The following is a 19,318-nucleotide window of genomic DNA, read 5'->3' as shown; positions in this document are numbered from 1 at the left end:
TTAGGTGTTTAATTACATTTCAATTATTGTCTTTTCTAGGTTTTTAGCTTTTTCTATTTTATCTGTGTAAGCCACCCTGAGTCTTGGACTGAGAAAAAGTTGAGATATAAATAAATATTTTATAATAATGTTTTTAAAGTTATCCTGAAAGTCAATACGAAGGAGACAGGTGCACCTCACTATGGAGGGAATTCCAAAAATGGGTAACCATCACTGAAAAGGCCCTGCCACAGGCCACTGCCAACCGAGCAGCTCCTAGTGGCAGCACCAATAACAAGTCCTCACTGGACACTCCAAATTAGTAAGTGTTTGATTGGTTGGCAAAGCTTTTTGTAAAAAGAAACGTTACAGTTAAGTTATTACATTAAGAAATAGGAATAAATCATTTCTCAATGAAAGCCATTTTTATCTTTTTAAGAAATATATTCATTGATAAAATATGAAACACACACACAAGAATGACATCAATATTTACTACAATAATTTCTAAGTTGAAATGTTGATCTGACGCTTAAAGTCTTGTGAACAGTTGACTCTGAATTTGAAGCTCTTACTGTTGTTTAGTCATTTAGTCGTGTCCGACTCTTCGTGACCCCATGGACCAGAGCACGCCAGGCACTCCTGTCTTCCACTGCCTCCCACAGTTTGGTCAAACTCATGCTGGTAGTTTGACCAAACTGCGGGAGGCAGTGGAAGACAGGAGTGCCTGGCGTGCTCTGGTCCATGGGGTCACGAAGAAGCTCTTATTAGTAATAATAAAAAGAAGAGAAACGACAGCCTGTCTACCTTGCACAAGGTCTGCTTTGCACAGCAGATGCGACTAGCTCCCTGCACTTCTCTAAACATCAAAATGAAAGAACCGGTTGTCAAAAGGTAGCAGGTGGACTGTAAAGCTGTGTTTGATTTCTAGCCTGGAGTTGGGTCATCACTGTTATAACACAGTTAGCAATTTCTCTAGTCTGTTAAAAACACTGCTGCTTATCTAGTATGGCAGTAACCTTCTGTAATGATTTTTTAGACATTCTAAGGGACAAATATAACCTCAGTAAACAGAGACATACATTTCTGGGCAAATCAACAAATAAAAAAATCATATTCCCCGCTCCCCCAAAAATACCCTGGTAGAAACAGCCAACTTTGTTTTAAAGTGGGATTCAGAGGTAGTATCATTGATGCTGTTTAACAGATGGAGGAAAATAGGGGTTACTGACAATTCATTTAAGAGTGGGCAACACATAGACTAGTAGAACTGATAAGACGACAAAGATGGCACATATCAGCTTTTAATGCCAGTTAAAAGTGTTTGTTTGACTACAATGTAAAAATGTTTAGCAGTGCCAGTCCTATTGGTGGAAAAGTGGCCTGAATTTATATTCATTATCTATTGCTTTTAATACTAATAGCCATGAGGATTAGATAAGAATTCAAACAAAGAAGAAAACATTCAATTTTCTTGCATTACTTATAAATTAATTTTAAAAAAATGTTATGTTTTCACTGACTGATACAACCCGGGTGTCAGTGAGTAAACTGATCTCAAATAAATTATTCTTCCACTGTGCTTTCCTGAACAGAACATTTTCTGCTGTGATCCATTTAGGAAAAACTAATCAAGATTGCATAATTTTTTGCATTATTAGGAGAGCTGAGCCATTCTGGAAGAACATGCCACACATTCTCAAAAACATACCTACTACTCCCTCAAGTATCAAACTCAGGGAAAACTGGCTCTGCCAGGTTGTAGTACAAGCTAGATTGCAAAGTGTTGATTGGCTGGCACATATGACGTCACAATCCCTCCTCCCCAGGGCAATTTTGCAATTTAAGACAACCACATAGGAAGTTCAGTCAATGAAATGTACATGCAGTCCAACAGCTCTTCTAAAGCATGGAGAAATGGGCAACACCGATTACTCAGTTAGCATTAGAATTGCTGGTAAGTATACCTGTCAATTAGATTACGGTACCACAGAGAAAAGGGACGCAGGTGGCGCTGTGGGTTAAAGCCTCAGCGCCTAGGACTTGCCAATCGAAAGGTCGGCGGTTCGAATCCCTGCGGCGGGGTGCGCTCCCGCTGCTCGGTCCCAGCGCCTGCCAACCTAGCAGTTCGAAAGCACCTCCAGGTGCAAGTAGATAAATAGGGACCGCTTACTAGCGGGAAGGTAAACGGCGTTTCCGTGTGCGGCTCTGGCTCGCCAGAGCAGCAATGTCACGCTGGCCACGTGACCCGGAAGTGTCTCCGGACAGCGCTGGCCCCTGGCCTCTTGAGTGAGATGGGCGCACAACCCCAGAGTCTGTCAAGACTGGCCCGTACGGGCAGGGGTACCTTTACCTTTACCTTACCACAGAGAAAGAGCACACTATGCAGGAGGAAAAACAATGTGGTGCCTGCTGTGCACACTGCACACAGCAAAAATGCCTTTCAGGCATGGATGGATTAGAATGGCCTGCAAGGCAGGCCCAGATTATGTACTTTAAAAAAAAAAAAAAAGTAAGCCAGTCTCTAGTCCTCAGAGTTGGGAAATTATGAGGCAAAATCTGCAAGCACCTTCTAAGTGATTTCTTTGAGATAAGTCAGTCTGGCTACTACCACCCCTCAGTGTTTTTAACTAATGAGTGAAGTCAAAACTTGATTGATGAGTGCATTGTTTAGATCGGGGTCAGCAAACTTTTTCATTCCTATGCCCCACAAATAACCCAGAGATGCATTTTAAATAAAAACACACATTCTTCTCATGTAAAAACATCAGGCAGGCCCCACAAATAACCCAGAGATGCATTTTAAATAAAAAAACACATTCTACTCATGTAAAAACACACTGATTCCTGGACCGTCCACGACCCAAATTGAGAATGTGATTGGGCCAGATCTGGTCCCTGGGTCTTACGCCTACCCATGGTTTAGATGCAAGGCCTTAGAAATTTCAGGAGGCCTAGAGAGCTACTATTTACCTCTCCCCTTTAGTGCACATTTCCCGCCTACTATAGTTTTCTAATCCTTGGTGTCAATGTACTAGTTCTAAAGACTGACTATAGATTTCCCCCTTTGCCCTTCCTTCCTTTCTAGCCACCAGGATACAGTGTTCCTATGCTTGATTCATCTGAGATCTGATGCTCCCTTGTCTAGAAGTTATGGTACTTTCTATGAATGCTACCGCACGATAAATGCGAGTGGATGTTAAACACACAACCAGCCCCCCTCCATGGTAAATGAAAATGTGAAAACTTAGGCATGCCCTCTGAATAGTTAACTTACAGTAAAATGGTAAGCGTATACACTCAGAAGTAAGTTTCTTACACACACATAAAGCTTAGGCTTTTTTGTAAGGAAGAAGCAGAAGGGTTTGTGGTGAGGGGGATAAGTTTCAATGAAAAACAAACAGAACTTAAATACTGTATAGGCAGTTCACTACGCTTAAAATTACAGTCAACTTGAAACTTGCACACATTTAAATTACGTGACTGTATTTATTTTATTGCATTTATATTCCACCTTTTTCTCTATGGACCTCAAGGTAGTCTACATGGTTCTCCCCATCCTCTTGTAATCCCCACAACAACCCATTGAGGTAAGTTAGACTGAGAAACAGTGACCTAGTGAGCTTCATAGCTGAGTGGGGATTTGAACCCTGGTCTCCCAGGTCCTAGTCCATCACTCTAAACACTACACCAGTGGTGGCGAACCTATGGCATATGTGCCAGAGGAGGCACTCAGAACCCTCTCTGTGGGCACATGCAATTGCCCCAGCACAGAGTTCGTTACTAGAAAGCCAGGAATCGAGGCTCGCCATTGTGACGCAAACACAGGGATAGATTTGTATTGGGTGCTTTATTATTTTGCTCAGAATTGTAATCTTTGTTATGATTTTCTCATGCAGCATGCTTTATATTCCTATGTTCAAAATTTTTGTAGACTCCAAGTCAGGAACACCTACGAAGGAATACAGCAAAAAAGAAAGAAAGAAAAAAAGCAAGTACAGAGAGTGGAAGATCGCTGAATGCAATAGGAAAGCGTTCTGTCTTCTGTGCAATGAAAGTGTTGTGTGTCACACATCAAGTGTCAGACGGCACTTTGACACCAACCACAAAAGCATTGCCCAGCTTGGTGAAACTGAAACAAAAGAGTTTCTCAAAGGGAAACAGAGGAAATACGATTCCCAGTATCTTAAGTTTCTGCAACTCTCTTTATCAAAACGGCTATGTTGTCTGGGAGTAATTCCCTTTTTCATGATTTCCCAAATAAGGATAAAATTACTGAACAGACAACCACAAGATGTAGGGGAAACGGCAGAAAGGATGTTTTGTGATAGCAAAACCTTGCAGAGAAAACTACAGGTTTTTGAAAGAGACCTTGGACAGCTGAAATATTTTCCAAATTGAAAAAATGCATTTAGAAAATTCCACAACATTTGCACACAGTCTTACAAGCCATCAGGAAACCTGCAAGGCATATCCTAGCGTTGTAGCAGTTGTTTTTTCTAAACTGAAACCTCAGTACAGTGCTACCTCGGGTTACATACGCTTCAGGTTACAGACTCCGCTAACCCAGAAATACTACCTCGGGTTAAAAACTTTGCTTCAGGATGAGAAAAGAAATCGGGCGGCAGCGGCGCAGTGGCAGCAGGAGGCCTCATTAGCTAAAGTGGTGCTTCAGGTTAAGAACAGTTTCAGCTTAAGAACGGACCTCCGGAATGAATTAAGTACTTAACCCGAGGTACCACTGTATTCCAGTTAAATTGCCGCATTGGCACTTGGTGATCAAGAAGCGGTTTTGGGTTCCTGTTTGGACACTCGGTCTCTCAAATGTTCACCATCACCACACTACACTATGCTGGCTTTACATGCTTGGCCACCGACCTGTACGCAATCACACAAGGCAGAGAGTTTAAAAGCTCATCTGGTGTGGAAAGTGCTGTTAAGCTCTCTGCGTTGCTAACTGGCCTCTGGAGGCCTTTGTGAGATCTCATGGTGCCATCCGAGATCTCGTGATGCCTCTAGAGTCCATGCGAGATCTTCCCAGAGCTGATTAAAACAGGAGTGTGACTTTGCTTTATCTCTTTCATCTCTCTGTGCTTTTGATACCACTGACCATGGTGCCCTCCTGAACCATCTATGTGGAATAGGTATTGGGGGCACTGTATTACAGTGATTCCACTTCTATTTCCAGGTTCAGTTCTCGAGGACAGCACTGTTTTGCAGGGTATGGTTTTATCTGCAGTGCTATTTAACATCTACATGAAGCTGTTGGGAGAGATCATTAAGGGATTTGGAGCACATTGTCAACAATACGCCAATGAAACTCTATTTCTCCATAGCCTCTTAATTAGGTGAGGCTGTGCAGGAACTGGCCCAGTATGCAGTTGTGGACTGGACGAGGACCAATAAACTGAGCTTGAATCCTAGTAAGATAGAAGCTCTGTGGATGAGTAGTTCCCAAGTCTGGGAAACAGATCAGTTAGTTACCTGTTGCCCATTCTGGATGGGGCTTCCCCTGGATGGGGAAGATACATAGCTTGCAGGTGCTCCTCGATCCATGCTTCTCACTGGGGGCCCAAGTGGCTAGGACTGCTTTCTGCTAGCTTCAGATGGTGAAACATTGGGATAGTTTAGTTATGGTAACCTAGGCATGGATAACATTAAGGGTTGTTCAGAAACTAGTGTAGAATGCTGCAAGAATGCGGTTGAAGGGTGTGCCCTATTAACACCACATAAAACCTGTGTTGAAAGAGCTGTACTGACTTCCAATATGCTACTGGGGCATGTTTAAGATCTTGCCACTGCCAAATAAAGTCCTGAACTTGGGACCAGTTACCTCCAGGAACGCCTGTCCTTGTTATACCCCTGCCTAGACACTTCAATCCTCAAGAGAGAAGTTTTTAGTAGTGCTTTATCCTCCAGAAATTTGTCTTATGTCCACTAAGACCAGAATCTTTCATTTGGCAGAAGCTGCCCTTTGAAATGTGCTTCCCATGAACATCAGGCACACACCCATAGTACTGGCATTTAGGTAAATGTGACATGAGTCTGACCAAACTGCGGGAGGCAGTGGAAGACAGAAGTGCCTGGCGTGCTCTGGTCCATGGGGTCACGAAGAGTCGGACATGACTAAACGACTAAACAACAACAAAAGGGACCCCTGACCATTTGTGGACGACTCTGGGGTTGTGGCGCTCATCTCCCTTTATTGGCCGAGGGAGCTGGCATACAGCTTCCGGGTCATGTGGCCAGCATGACTAAGCCGCTTCTGGCGAACCAGAGCAGCGCACGGAAACGCTGTTTACCTTCCCACCAGAGTGGTACCTATTTATCTACTTGCACTTTGATGTGCTTTCGAACTGCTAGGTTGGCAGCAGCAGGGACTGAGCAACGGGAGCTCACCCTGTCGTGGGGATTCGAACCGCCAACCTTCTGATCGGCAAGTCCTAGGCTCTGTGGTTTAACCCACAGCGCCACCCGCATCCCTGTTGCATTTAGGTGCCTCCCCGGTGCATTTACGTCCCCTGGCATTTAGGTGCCTGCTTAAAACTCAACTGTTCACCCAGTCTTTCTCTGAGGGGGTGATCCAGCTATAGTGATGTATTAATCTGATCTAATTGTTTGTGATATATTTTGTTTTATGAATGTAATTTTATTGCTGATTTCATGCTATTCAGCACTATATTTTTCCTTAATGTTGGTGGTATGCCAGTTTTTTAAATAAATAAATAAATAAATATTTGTGTACACTTCTGATCTAGTGGAATTGTGCCAAATAATGATCCTTTATTGTAAATCAATTAGCAAGCCTTTCTAGTTTACAGCTAAGCACAATTATGTGCCATAGTTCAAAAGAAAAGTCCATGGAAAAATACAGATCTGTCAAGGCTCAGTACATAGAATGTATCCAGGTCTAGTTTTTTAAAAAATAGAAGTAGACAGGCCATGTCAAACCTTCACAGGCAATGAATTCTGAATTCAAGTAGTGTCGTTAACAGTTGGAAAGCATGGAATTTCAAGGACTTCAGTATAAAGTGGAAGGTTGTCAGGAAGCCAGTAGTGCAAGACCTCTGAGAGAAGCCATGCATATACTGCTGCAAAGTGAGAGGAACAATGAAAAGAGTACCAAGCTGCTATATAATTTCCCAGTTAAAATGGGACAGTGATGAAATATGTAATGTAATTAGCACCTGGGACAGGTTATAAGCTAGCAAGATAATGTGTGTGTGCGTGAGCATGTTCATGCGCTTTCCTCCCCGTCAGAAGAGGAAAGCGCATGCACATGCTCGCGCACACACATATACAGCTTCTATCCCAGAAACTTTGACCCTGTTGGATGGATGGATAACTTCTAGTATGGGATAGACCCTCTCCTTTTAATAGTTCCGAAACCAGTTTGGAGTGAAGCAATTTTCTTCACATTTCTCATCTTTCTTGGTAATAATTAATTGAGGGAAAACTGTTATATAAAGTGAGCAATTGTCCCAGAGAATAATTTCCTCATTAAGCATGCAAGAACCTGAAGAAATTAAAAAAGATGCTAAAAGCTCTGTCCTGATCATTTTTATGCTTCAGATTGTATTAAATAGGATAACACACTTGGTGGTAGAACAGTTAACTTCAATGGATGGAAATAGAACAAGCTCTAAAGTGCACCATCAAATAATGCTAAAAATCTGGTTGTTCCATTTCAAATCTCACTTGCTAAATAAGTAAAGTGCCAGAATTCATCTGGCTTTATTGACCTATTAAAGAAAATGACCAGCTTGCAGAAAGGCAACATATGAATGAATAAATACTTTCAAATTGCTGTTCCACAATCAGACAGAAATGTCCGTACGTTATCTACAAATTCTGTATAAATTGCCTTATGACAGTGCATGTTCAGTGTACAACTTGATTAGTCTCTAGAACCATAACGCCAATGTCTTAACTCTGTTGCTTTAAAATCCACCCCTTATTTAAATACAAATAGTACCAGAGCAATTGTCAAACCCATTCACACCACATTTATGCCAAGACAGAATGCTTTAATCTAGTTCCTTTTTTTAAATGAAGGACTATTTTGAGATTATTTTGGAACTGGAATAAAGACTATTTGGGGTCACAGCTGCTGATCTTTTGAAGAAGCCTGGGGAACAAAGCACTAGTGAAACAGAAATGCAAACCAGATTCCTTTCTCAAATTATTCATTTAACATTTCTGATCACACGTCACTTCTTAAGTCATCTGAATGCTCAAGAGGTTCCATAGGAAAGCTTTCCACCCTCTGACTTTTTAAAATCAATAATAATAAAAACACATTCAAACGTATCTTGTATGGTTTTCTTTTTATAGCAAGACTGGTCTCTGTGTGTGAAAGAGAGTAAATTCAGCTGTAGGACAGCATTTCTCAATTGGGTCTAACGCCACCCACTGAAATGAACTCGGAGATTATGAATGCAGTGCAGCACTTCACAGAAAAGCATACAGAACAAGGAAAAATAGCCATATTCACTATTTGTTAAAATTGCTCAGCTGTTATCCGATGGCAGTCATATAAGCAGGCACACAGCTGTGGCCCACATTTCTTGATCTGAGCTTTCACAGAATGGATAGAAATAATACAAATGCAGGGAGTCTTACTACGTATGTCCATCCCCTCTTTCGTGCACAGTAGTAACCAGACTGATCTGCCATGATAACATTTTGTTTTATTTTCCATGATCAGCTAGCTGTTCAATACCTAACAACTTTTACTGATTAAGGCTGTGTGACACTTTTTATGAAAATGATGAATTTCTCAGGTCCTCACATCATTATCCGAATACCGTTTATCCCCACAGAACAGGATTCTGGGGAGTCCTTGTTTGTTTTAGAAGCTTATTAGGGACTAAGAAGTTCATCAATGGATTATAAACATCCCTGAAAGAAAACATGCCTATTGCAATGTGCAACAGAGTGCTGGTTGTATTCAAAGGAACATAGGAAGCTGTTTTATATAGTCAGATTATTGGTTCATTTTACTCAGTACAATCAAACCTTGGCTATCAAACAATTGGCGTCCGAAATGTTCGACAACCAAACCGTGGCTTCTGATTGGTTGCAGGAGCTTTCTGCACTTGATTGGAAGCTGTGTCGGACATTCAGCTTCTGAAAAACGTTCGAAAACCAGAGCATTTACTTCCAGGTTCTCAGCGTTTTGGAGCCGAAACGTTCCAAAACAGAGGCGTTCGGGGGCCGAGGTTTGACTGTATTGTTTACACCAACTCCTGTGACTCCAAGGTTTCTGACTGGGGACATTCCTAGCCCTGCCTGGGGATGCTGGGGATCCAACCTCAGAATGTCTGCATGAAAAACACGTGCTCTATCACTGAGCCCACCTCCTAAGGCAGACATTCAGTCTAGGAAGTACAATGGTGGAGACAACAAGGGTCACAAAAGTGCCCTGCATTGAACTTTGACACTAGAAAAAATTATTCAACTTGGGTCCCCAAGATGTTGTTGGACTACAGCCCCATCATCCCAAGTCATTGACAAAGGATGATGGTAATTGTAGTCCAACAACATCTGGGGTTCCATATATTTTAAAAGGCTGCCCTATAACATGCCCCTGGAACCTTGGCTGTATTAAAAATTTCCACAGCAAAGACGAAAATATGGGAAAGATCTGTCGAATATGAAAACAATTGCCATAGAATAAGCTGTTCTAAAAACTATACCAATCTGAAGACTTTTCTTCCATTGCCATAAGCAAGTATATATAGTAACTTACAAGAGATTTACAACTCACAAAAGTTCTCAAATGCTGCTTACCATTAAAAGCACTAATAATAACAACAACAGCTCTTACTTTGGCCCTGTTATGGCACCAGTCTCAAAACCAGAAGTATTGAGAGGAGATCATTTTAACTGGAAAAATTGCACAGGATTAAGCCAGGGAAAAACCCACCTTGCAATGTTGAATTCCTCATGCCACATAACATCTAGTTTGGCCCTTACTTCAATTTAACAAATGAAGTGTCTATCCTTAATACTCAACTCCTATATCTTTCATACCAAAAGGGAATATACATTTATGGAACAATGATGATAATGATGGTGATAATACAGGTGACCATTACACAGTGGTAGCCTGCTACATATAACCACTTGGTAAATCATTTGTATATGTTTCCAGGCAATGAGGAAAAGAGAGTTTTGCCAGGTACCTGATCAGAACTCTGGGGAAGCAATGGATTATTAAAGTTATCCTCAAAACCTGGCAAAACCATAAAGATTGGGTAGCAATCTTAAATTACTGCTTCATAAATGGTTGTTGGCACTTCCTCTGAGTAGGCATAAAAGAGGGAGATTAGAACAGGAATATGGGTTCCCCCCTTTTAAAAAAAAGAATGCTACATTAGCACATACACTGTTTAGTAATGCAAGCAATATAAGACTGGGAACAACTTTTCCCATTTACTGCATATCTCTAGCCATGTCAAACAATTACAATTTATTTATATACTCCTTTTCAGCCCAAAGGTTTGTAAATGTGGTGAACAGTATATTAAACAATATACAGAGTAGACTACAACTATATCCATGAGTCGCAAAACAATACAACAATATGTTTCTTTGTAGTGTAGAAGAGACAAGATGATTTACTCTACAGCAAGGGTCAGCAAACTTTCAGCAGGGGGCTGGTTCACTGTCCTTCAGACCTTGGGGGGGGGGCGAACTATATTTTGAAAAAAATAATAATGAACAAATTCCTGTGCCCCACAAATAACCCAGAGATGCATTTTAAATAAAAGGACACATTCTACTCATGTAAAAACACCAGGCAGGCCGCACAAATAACCCTGAGGTGCATTTTAAATAAAAGGACACATTCTACTCATGTAAAAACATGCTGATTCACAGCCCAGATTTAGAAGGAGATTGGGCCGGATCCAGCCCTTAGTTTGCCTACCCATGCTCTACAGGATATCAACATATAACTTCAACTGAACAGGATCGTCTAGAGAGAACACATAGTATTACGTAATCCTGATTTTAAAATGTATGTCAATACAGAAGTTACACACTTCCTAAGATGATTAATGAAGCTCATTAATAAAAGCCTAAGGGAAAGCTCTGCTTCAGTATTCACATATGTGCTTAACAAAAAGGGAACTCTTCAACTGAACCTGAAATGTGGGAGAGGGCAGGGTGACATACTGGGAGAAGCACTGTCTGAGATATTCACAGACAAACTACTTAACAAAATTGATTATGTTAACATGAATGCAGCTGTTAATATTCATATATTTCAATTTTATTATTGAATATGAAAATAGTTATAATGAGAACGACAAGCACCTCTGCCAAAAGGGGAGAGTTTAGTTTTGAAATACTTGCATAGATTCTGCCATTGCTACTTTTCAACATAAAAGTTATGGACACCTACCTAAAAGTAACAAGCTGTTACCTAGCCCTTCAGTGCTATACATGGCTCCACACATGCACCTACCATGGCAAATTTCCCCTCTGGTAAGCTTGGGAAGAGGGCAAGGGCTCATCCCCACAGTTGTGCTGGCCTTAAGGGTATTCTAACAAGGTCTGAGGTCTTGGTTCAAGCAAAAAGCAGGTATGTAAGGAGAATTCCTAGATGCCAAGGTCCAAGTTTCGGGCAAGTACTCTTTGATGAGAGAACACCAGCAGAGATTTAAAATCACAAAATATGCAGCAAAGTAAAACATGCAAATATAGGCTGTATGCCCTTCCAAGTTCCTTGCGAAGTTTTCCTCTTCCCCTAGCATAGAAAAAGACCACATGTTTGGTAAGCTAAAAATGATTTACAGTGGTACCTCGGTTTACGAACTTAATCTGTTCCAGATGTCCGTTCTTAAACCAAAACCATTCTTAAACCGAGGTGCGCTTTCCCTAATGAGGCGTTCTGCCACTGGTGCCCTTCCACCGTTCAAATTCAGTTCTTAGACCGAGGTAAAGTTTGCAAACCAGGACACTACAGAAAATACTATGAAGATACATACACTGCTGCCCCTAAGCAGATCTGGGCATGGACAGTAGAGTTGCCACCTTTTTTAACTGACCCTGTGCCTTAGCAGCAGCCTAGCGCACAAAACTTAAATAGGAAAAGCTTTTGCTGTTACCTTATCTCTACCACCTGATTATTTTCCACTTATCAGATGGCTTTTAAAATTACAAAAGCAGAGGTACTAAAATGGTTGGCAACCAAGAGAGATAAGCAGTACTGAAAAACTGATGCAATAAGCAGAAAACACTCAACATGGAAATCAGATACAATGAAAAGAAACTTCTTTTAGCAAAAATGGGTGATCTGTGAAGAACCCAACTTTTTATTAAGCAACAGAAGCAACTTCAGATTTAGAATACATATCAACTTTATTGCATAGGAATTTACTATATAAAGATGCAGTTCTCTAAAAGAAAAGAAAAAACATACATGAAACTGGTCAAGCAACCAGTTTTTGGGGAAATTGCACACCTTTTGGGAAATTGCACACCTTTGGTGTTTTTTGGGAAATTGCACACCTTTGCCTGAATACAGAAATGCTATCAGCATTAAAATCCTTTAATTAGATTTATAGAGCAAATGTATTTCTGGTCATGGAGAAGTGAGGCAGAATGGAGTGGCAAGGTGTATGAAACTCTGCTGAGCACAGCAGCAGGTTTTAAAGGAGGAGAAAGTTGGTGTCTTTTTTTGTTATTCTAACTCCAGGCTGGGCTGCCTGGAAAATTGTTTTATACAGACAGGGTCTTGAATTGCTGTCTGCAACTATGCCAGAGCATTCTGCAATAACTGGACTTTCCAGGTCAAGCGCAAATGATGCCCCACATTGAGTGCATTGCAGCAATCCAGTCTTCAAGTCACCAATACCTACACTACTGTGGTCAATGTCCTCTGGCCTAGGAACAGTTATAGCTGGCCAAAGCTGCTTCTAGCTACCTGGGCTTAAAATGGGCTCCGTCATTCATTTGCTGCAGCAAGGGCATTCCCACCTGCCCTTCAGCTGTGGGGCAGTAGGAGCCTGCCTTCCTCAAGAAGGGAAACCACTTCTTCCTCCTCCCAGTGGTGCACTTTGAAGAAGCTCCTTTCAACTTTCAAAATCAGAAACTGAAAGGAGCAGCATGGAGCAACTTGTAAAGGGCTCATTTTGGCTGTGCGTGCCTGTTCCCTCTTGGGGAAAAAGCATGCACAACCAAAGAAAGCAACCCCTTTTGGAAGAAGCTGTCTTTTGGAAAGATAGGCTGTGCATAGGACTTCTCCTGTGGGCAGCTGATACTCCCAAAAGGCAGCTGGCTGCCCCTGTCCCGAACAGTAGATAGGGAGTACACAAAAACAGTTGCTTTTGCAAAAGGCTTTCAGGCAGCGCTGCTGCCACCACTACCACCATACTCTTATTTGCGCCTCCAGAGGCTCAAACAGGTGCACATGAACTGTCTTGAAAGCCCTCTGCAAACAGCAAAACTGAATGTTCTGGGACTTCAAAGCACAGCATCACCTGATGTCATAGTGTAAGGGCACCTGCTAAATTTGGCCTATCTGGGGTTGAAGAGGTATGTTATCTCATCAGAAAAGTATCCATACCCCACAACAGACTCACTGAGGTTAATGGGCATGACTTAGGTTCCTTAATTTCAATTGGTCAACTCGAAGTAGGACTAGTACTGAATACAACCCAAAGTGATTAAACCACAACAATGAAACTGTTCAGCCTTCATAGCAATGCTAACATTGCCAGGTGTGAGATTAAACAATGGAGTTCTGTATCAGACTACAAAGAACCAATATTTTTTTTCAGCTTGCCAGGGGCTATCTAAAAGCACAGTTTTTGATCTTTAAAAGTTGGGTAGAAGTATCATTCAGAACATATAGATATAATAAACACTGAAGTAGAATTCAACTTTCTCAGTTAACCCTAACCTTTTTAATCCTGTTCTTAAAAGCTACCAATTTCAAGCATGTTTTGTATATAGCATTTTGCGACAGTTTCATAACAGTATTTTTTTTAAAGTTTATTTTAGCACCTCACCCTGCAACTATAAGACCATGGGGTGGGACTGGGAGTAAGGGAGAGAAGCACATTAACAGCCTGCTAATCAAGGACAAGGGTTTGGAGTCCTGAACTGTTAATTTTGTTGTGTGCCAACAGCTCAGCTGCAAATTGATATGGGTTGTCTACTTTTTTCTTCCTTTTCCATCAGAAAGTGTGACAAAACCTGCTAAAACAGGTTAGACCTCTTTACTAAAATTCTCTAAGCTTGGCAATGAAATATAGTTTTAGTACTGTATACCTCTTTCAACAGTAAGGGACTACATTGATTGACTCTCAAAAAGAAGGTAGTTTGTACAAAAGTAGTGGTCTTCAAATACACTTTTTGGAAACAAAATTCATGCAATCGAAAGTTTCAGATATGTTAATCCCATATGTAATATTTATAAATTGAGTTAAAATTTAGAACCTTTATACTGTTGTTCACTAAATAAGCAGGCATGTCAGATTATGAGAGCAGTTATGATCTATCCAAGACTTTAGAACATTCTGTGTGGTTTGAAATACTAGCTACCAGAGAACACAGAACAAACATGTTAAGTTTTTACCCATTCACAAAGCAAAAATTACAACAGTTATCTTAAGACTTCATGATCACATTTCAGAAAGAATAGAGGAGGCTAGACTTAATTTAAACTGTGATGCACAATTCTCTAGCAGTCAAAGCTTTTCCTGCCCAAAGAGTCTGCAAAAGTGAAAGGAAGCAGCAAAATCTGATTCCATAAAAACCTAATTACATTGTCCACAGGATACTTATACAATGAAACCATTAAATGTGATACTATAGGAAGTGGGGGGAGGGGAACATTCCTAAATGCAAAACCATACAATCGGTATGAATTATTAAAATAGAGACTTAGATTAATTCAGCAAGTAGCAAAAGCTGTCACTGAACAGTACAATTTTAGCTGAAATTATGTGAAACAACAGATACCCCACTGCAATGATCAATGAAGGCAAATATTTCAAGATAATGGCACAGTTTTAGAGCATGTTTCCATCTGTAATGTTCGTAGTCTTCTGCATTCTTTGGCAGAAACAATCATAGTAACTGCATACACTTAAGCAACTTCTGATTGCTACTCTTGTTTGTTTGCAATGCAGGCAGAAGCATATTGGGTATGCACAGTATGGCTGCAGGCTGAGAACTAGATGCAACTTGGAGTTTATCTATTGGCAGCTCAACCTCTGATTCAGCTGCAGCAGCAATAATACCATTCCACCTTGTTTGCTGAATAAGATCAACCACTTCTAAGATAATTATGATCCTATCACAGAAGTCCTTACGGTACATAGTTAAAGATATTTTGAAAACTATATCTGCGTCTACATTTTAAAATCAAGCAAAAAAAAAAAAAGGCCCATTTAGGCTATCCCAGCCAATTTATTTATTTTAAACCATTCTTAAATGGTTAAGGATCTTTGTTCACATAACCACCTGGGTATATTGTAGCAGCCTGAAAGGCTTGTGTGGTCCCCCCTGCTTCGCCCCAAATTCTTGGTCAGAAACTTGTCTCTAACTACCAAAACAAGGTTTGACTTTCAGCACATTCTGGGTTTCATACTTTCTCTAGTACTTGAGTGTGCATGCACAACCTTTAGAAGAGCTGACAATGTGCCTAGATTATTGTATGAAGAGGTGTTCAGTGAACACCTAATTAAAAAGAAAAAGCAGTAAAACCCTCGTAGGGTCAAGAAGGAAATGCTAAAGAAATTTCAAATGATCAAATGAAGAATTTGGTATGTAAATTGATTCCATTTTTCTACCACAGGACCCTCAAAGCAGCTACATCAGTTACAAATGCCATTCAAGCCAAGCCCCAGCAAGCCTTGCTAACGGGACACTAGGTCGCATAAAGCATAAGACAATTCCTTCTACCAATTATTAAAAACATCCAGCTAATGCTTCAAAAAAGTTAGGCCACCTGTCAAAAGTATGTTTATCAACCTCCAGAAACCTGGGCAACAGATAACCTAACTGTAGTACATGATCATTTACTACGTATTTGCTAAACATTTCACAAGTAGTAATAGTTGAAGCCCACGAAACATTGGAAGGAATGCTTTCACTGAGAATGGGCTGCTGGGGCTCTGCCTCCTCCAGGCCTCTATGCTTTTTTTCTCTCTTTTTGGTCAGGCATCAGCTTCTGCTTACCGTCTGGATATATACACGGCCTACAACAGTACTCTTCCCAAGAACCTGCATTGTCAAGTTGGAAATTTCTTTTCCTCCTGTGTCAGCTGCTTTAAAAGAATTGCATGTGCATGTGCAGTACACAGTCCGTTTTACTCTCACTGCGTCCAGCTTCACTCCTGCCGCAAAATTATATATTGAACCATCTCAATTCTACTTCCTCACCTGGAACTCTTCAGATTTGCCTCTAGTACAGCACATCGAAAACTCACATACACTCATTTCCCAGGCAAACGAAGGTTAGAGAAGTTAATGCTATAATTGAGATTTTTGGAACTCTTCTAAATTTGGGGCTAATTCATCCACAGCTAGCTACTAAGAAATATGGGTGTCTCCACAGTCCTCTTTGCCTTTCCAATATCCATTTCCATCCAAAGAACATAATTCTTTCTGTGCCTTTCTCCATGTGAAATAGCTTCCACCAGAATATTGTGTTATCATAGCAACTGAATCCACAATGGGGTGGGGGTAGGGAGGATTCCACCCACTGACCTTTTAGTAAAATTTCCTCAGTCCCCACTTCCCTAAGCATATTGCCTGCTCTCATCATTGTTCTCTTAGTCTCCCTGCTTCCAACATTTCTTTTTTATGCCTTCTGCTTTCTGCTGTTTTCACTGCCCCCCTTTGTCCCCAAATCCATTATATTTAGGACCTGGTACTTCCTTTCAACCTTTCCGTCTCCACTACTCTCCATGCCTATCCAGTTCTCCTCCAGGCTACTGTAACATCACAGCGGTTCAGCCAGTAGCTATGGACGCTTGTAGACTGACAGGCAACAGACAGTCAATGTTTACAGTTAAGCTAAAGTGAAATGGAGTGTACCACCAGAAAATAGAAAGGGGGAAGTTGAGAATTCTTCATCTCTCCTCCACTGCAGCTTCATATTTAGAGGTTGGAATTGTAATACTGCACAGGTAGCTCCTTCATTAAATGTGTACTGCAAATCCATCCTATGCAGTGGTACCTTGGGTTTAAGAACAGCCCTGTTTACGAACTATTTGGTTTGCGAACTTCGCAAAACCAGAAGTAGTGTCCCGGTTTGTGAACTTTACCTTGGTCTAAGAACGGAAGCTGAACGGTGTAAGGGCACCAGCGGCGGGAGACCTTATTAGGAAAAGTGTGCCTCGGTTTAAGAATGGTTTCTGTTTAAGAACGGACTTCTGGAATGGATTAAGTTTGTAAACCGAGGTACCACTGTATTAAGTGGTGGTTAACAACATGGATTTACTACGTGGAGGAACAACAGTCAGGTTGAGGAATGGAAAGGGCATCTACTTGCTCAGTGAGTGTGCCAATCCTGGTTCCCTATCATTGTTATTTATTATTATTTTGTGGTTATGTACTCTGAGCTTTCAAACCATCCAAGTTTGCCCAAGACTTGGGCTTAAAATGATGTTGCAATCATGATTCTTATATAGCATCTGATTGCTAGTGAGGACTGGGAAAAGATGGACAGATAGAAGTGAAATCCAAATAAGAAATCTAACTACTGATTGGCAAGGCCCCTACCCCATTCAAGAAGTCCCAGGGCACAACCATTATTGATAGTCTTTGTCCTCCCTTAGTAACTCATGTGTGGGGTTTTTTGGGTGCTGCTAAATCTTTAGGTTCCTGTGGCAGCCTTGAAGACTTTTCACCAATCACACTCATGGGCACAAAACTGAAATGCTTTGTCTCCAGTTTAGAGCTAGTAACTATTAACATATAACCACACAAGGTTATTGAAGTGATTTAATTAAGTGTATGATGAATCATTATTATGAAAGGCTATTCAGAAGTTACAGCTGGAATGGAATATGACAGCCTTCGTCTTGATGTGGAAGAGTCATTAGACACCTGCTGCATCAACATGTTGTTATAAGGGGGAAAACTGCTCCTTTTCTCTTATGGGGTACCCAAGAGCCCACAGAGTGTCCTCATGTAGGTACTGCTTATAACAATGTGAAGAACAATGATGGCTGCCTGTTGTTTTCACAGCGCAGTTCAAGATGCTGGTTTTCTTGCAAGAGGCTTTCAACAGCTGGGCTCCTCAACAGATTCTTCCCCAACCTGGGTACGCTCAAATGTCTTGGACTACAACTCCCATCAACCCTAGTCAGCACAGCTCTGCTGGCTGAAGCTAATAAACGTTGTAGTCCAAAACATCTTGAAGATACCAGGTTAGCAAATTTTGCCTTAATGTCTAAAATATAGGAACTATATCTAAAATTTAATGATATGATCCTTTGATAATGTCAATTTTTATATAGACAGAAGGCAACACAATACATGTACTTGCAGGACTAAAGTAGATGAGATGTGATATCTGTACTCACATCCCCTGCCATTGCCTTTTTGATTAAAAGCAACTGGAGGCGGTTGCTGGCAGCATTTGATAAGGGCCACAGCATTGAAGGAGGTTTTAACCCCTCATACTGTTTTTGCAAACTCAAATTGTCACACACACAAAGCTGCTACTGCCCCACTGGGAAAAACATACCTGTATGTTCTCCCCAGTGGGCAAACAGCACCTTTTGGTTGGAGATATAATTAAATCCATGAAAATGGCATTTTTGGGAAGAATTAAAATCTCCCTATGACTGTTTAAGGAGAAGAAGTGGAGAGATCTTCCGCATCTTGTCTATCATGGGCTTTTGGTGCTGTTAGTCCAGCTCTAGAAAACATGCATTTTATAGAAATTTCCCAGTGCCCTAACCTGGTTATTCAGGAAGCAAGGAAATATACTGAACCAGCTTTTAATCATGAAGGTAGGGCTTAAATAATCCTAGAGGCCTAGTCACATGGGCACCTAAAACTGGCAATATTAACTCAGTTCTAGATAGCAGGCTGTTTTCTGAAGGTTTTAATATATTTAAAATAGAAGCCAAAAAGCATGAAAGAAACATTTAGTCTAATTGGTTTAATCTAAATTCAGTCTTCTCCACATCCCTTCCCAACAAGAGCACATGTGCAGATGTTGAAGCATTTTCTTCAGTTTTCTAACAATAATACCAGCTATCAAAAGATGACAGAACACCCTTGGGGAAACTCAGGAGTACATTGCAAATGCAGCTCTGCTTGCTTCTTCCCATCAACAGCATCCAGTTCCTTCTGTTTGTTAGGC

General features: G+C 40.9%; 1 protein-coding gene and 1 long non-coding RNA gene across 7 annotated transcripts in view; one reads left to right on the top strand and one right to left on the bottom strand.

Moving 5' to 3' along the window:
• USP49 (ubiquitin specific peptidase 49) overlaps nt 1-19,318 on the bottom strand; it is a 55,349-nt gene that overhangs the window by 28,801 nt on the left and 7,230 nt on the right. The gene's annotated exons all lie outside the window — the stretch shown is intronic.
• On the top strand, nt 857-4,153 carry LOC310847387. Its single transcript, XR_014565788.1, has 3 exons — nt 857-1,936; nt 3,068-3,206; nt 3,914-4,153. It is a non-coding gene; the product is annotated as an uncharacterized lncRNA (long non-coding RNA).

This window comes from Podarcis gaigeae (genome assembly GCF_964106915.1).
Source record: "Podarcis gaigeae genome assembly, chromosome: 6".
Taxonomy (NCBI): Eukaryota; Metazoa; Chordata; class Lepidosauria; order Squamata; family Lacertidae; genus Podarcis; species Podarcis gaigeae.
The sequence above is the reverse complement of the archived record's forward strand: the minus strand, read 5'-3'. Positions and strand labels throughout refer to the sequence as shown.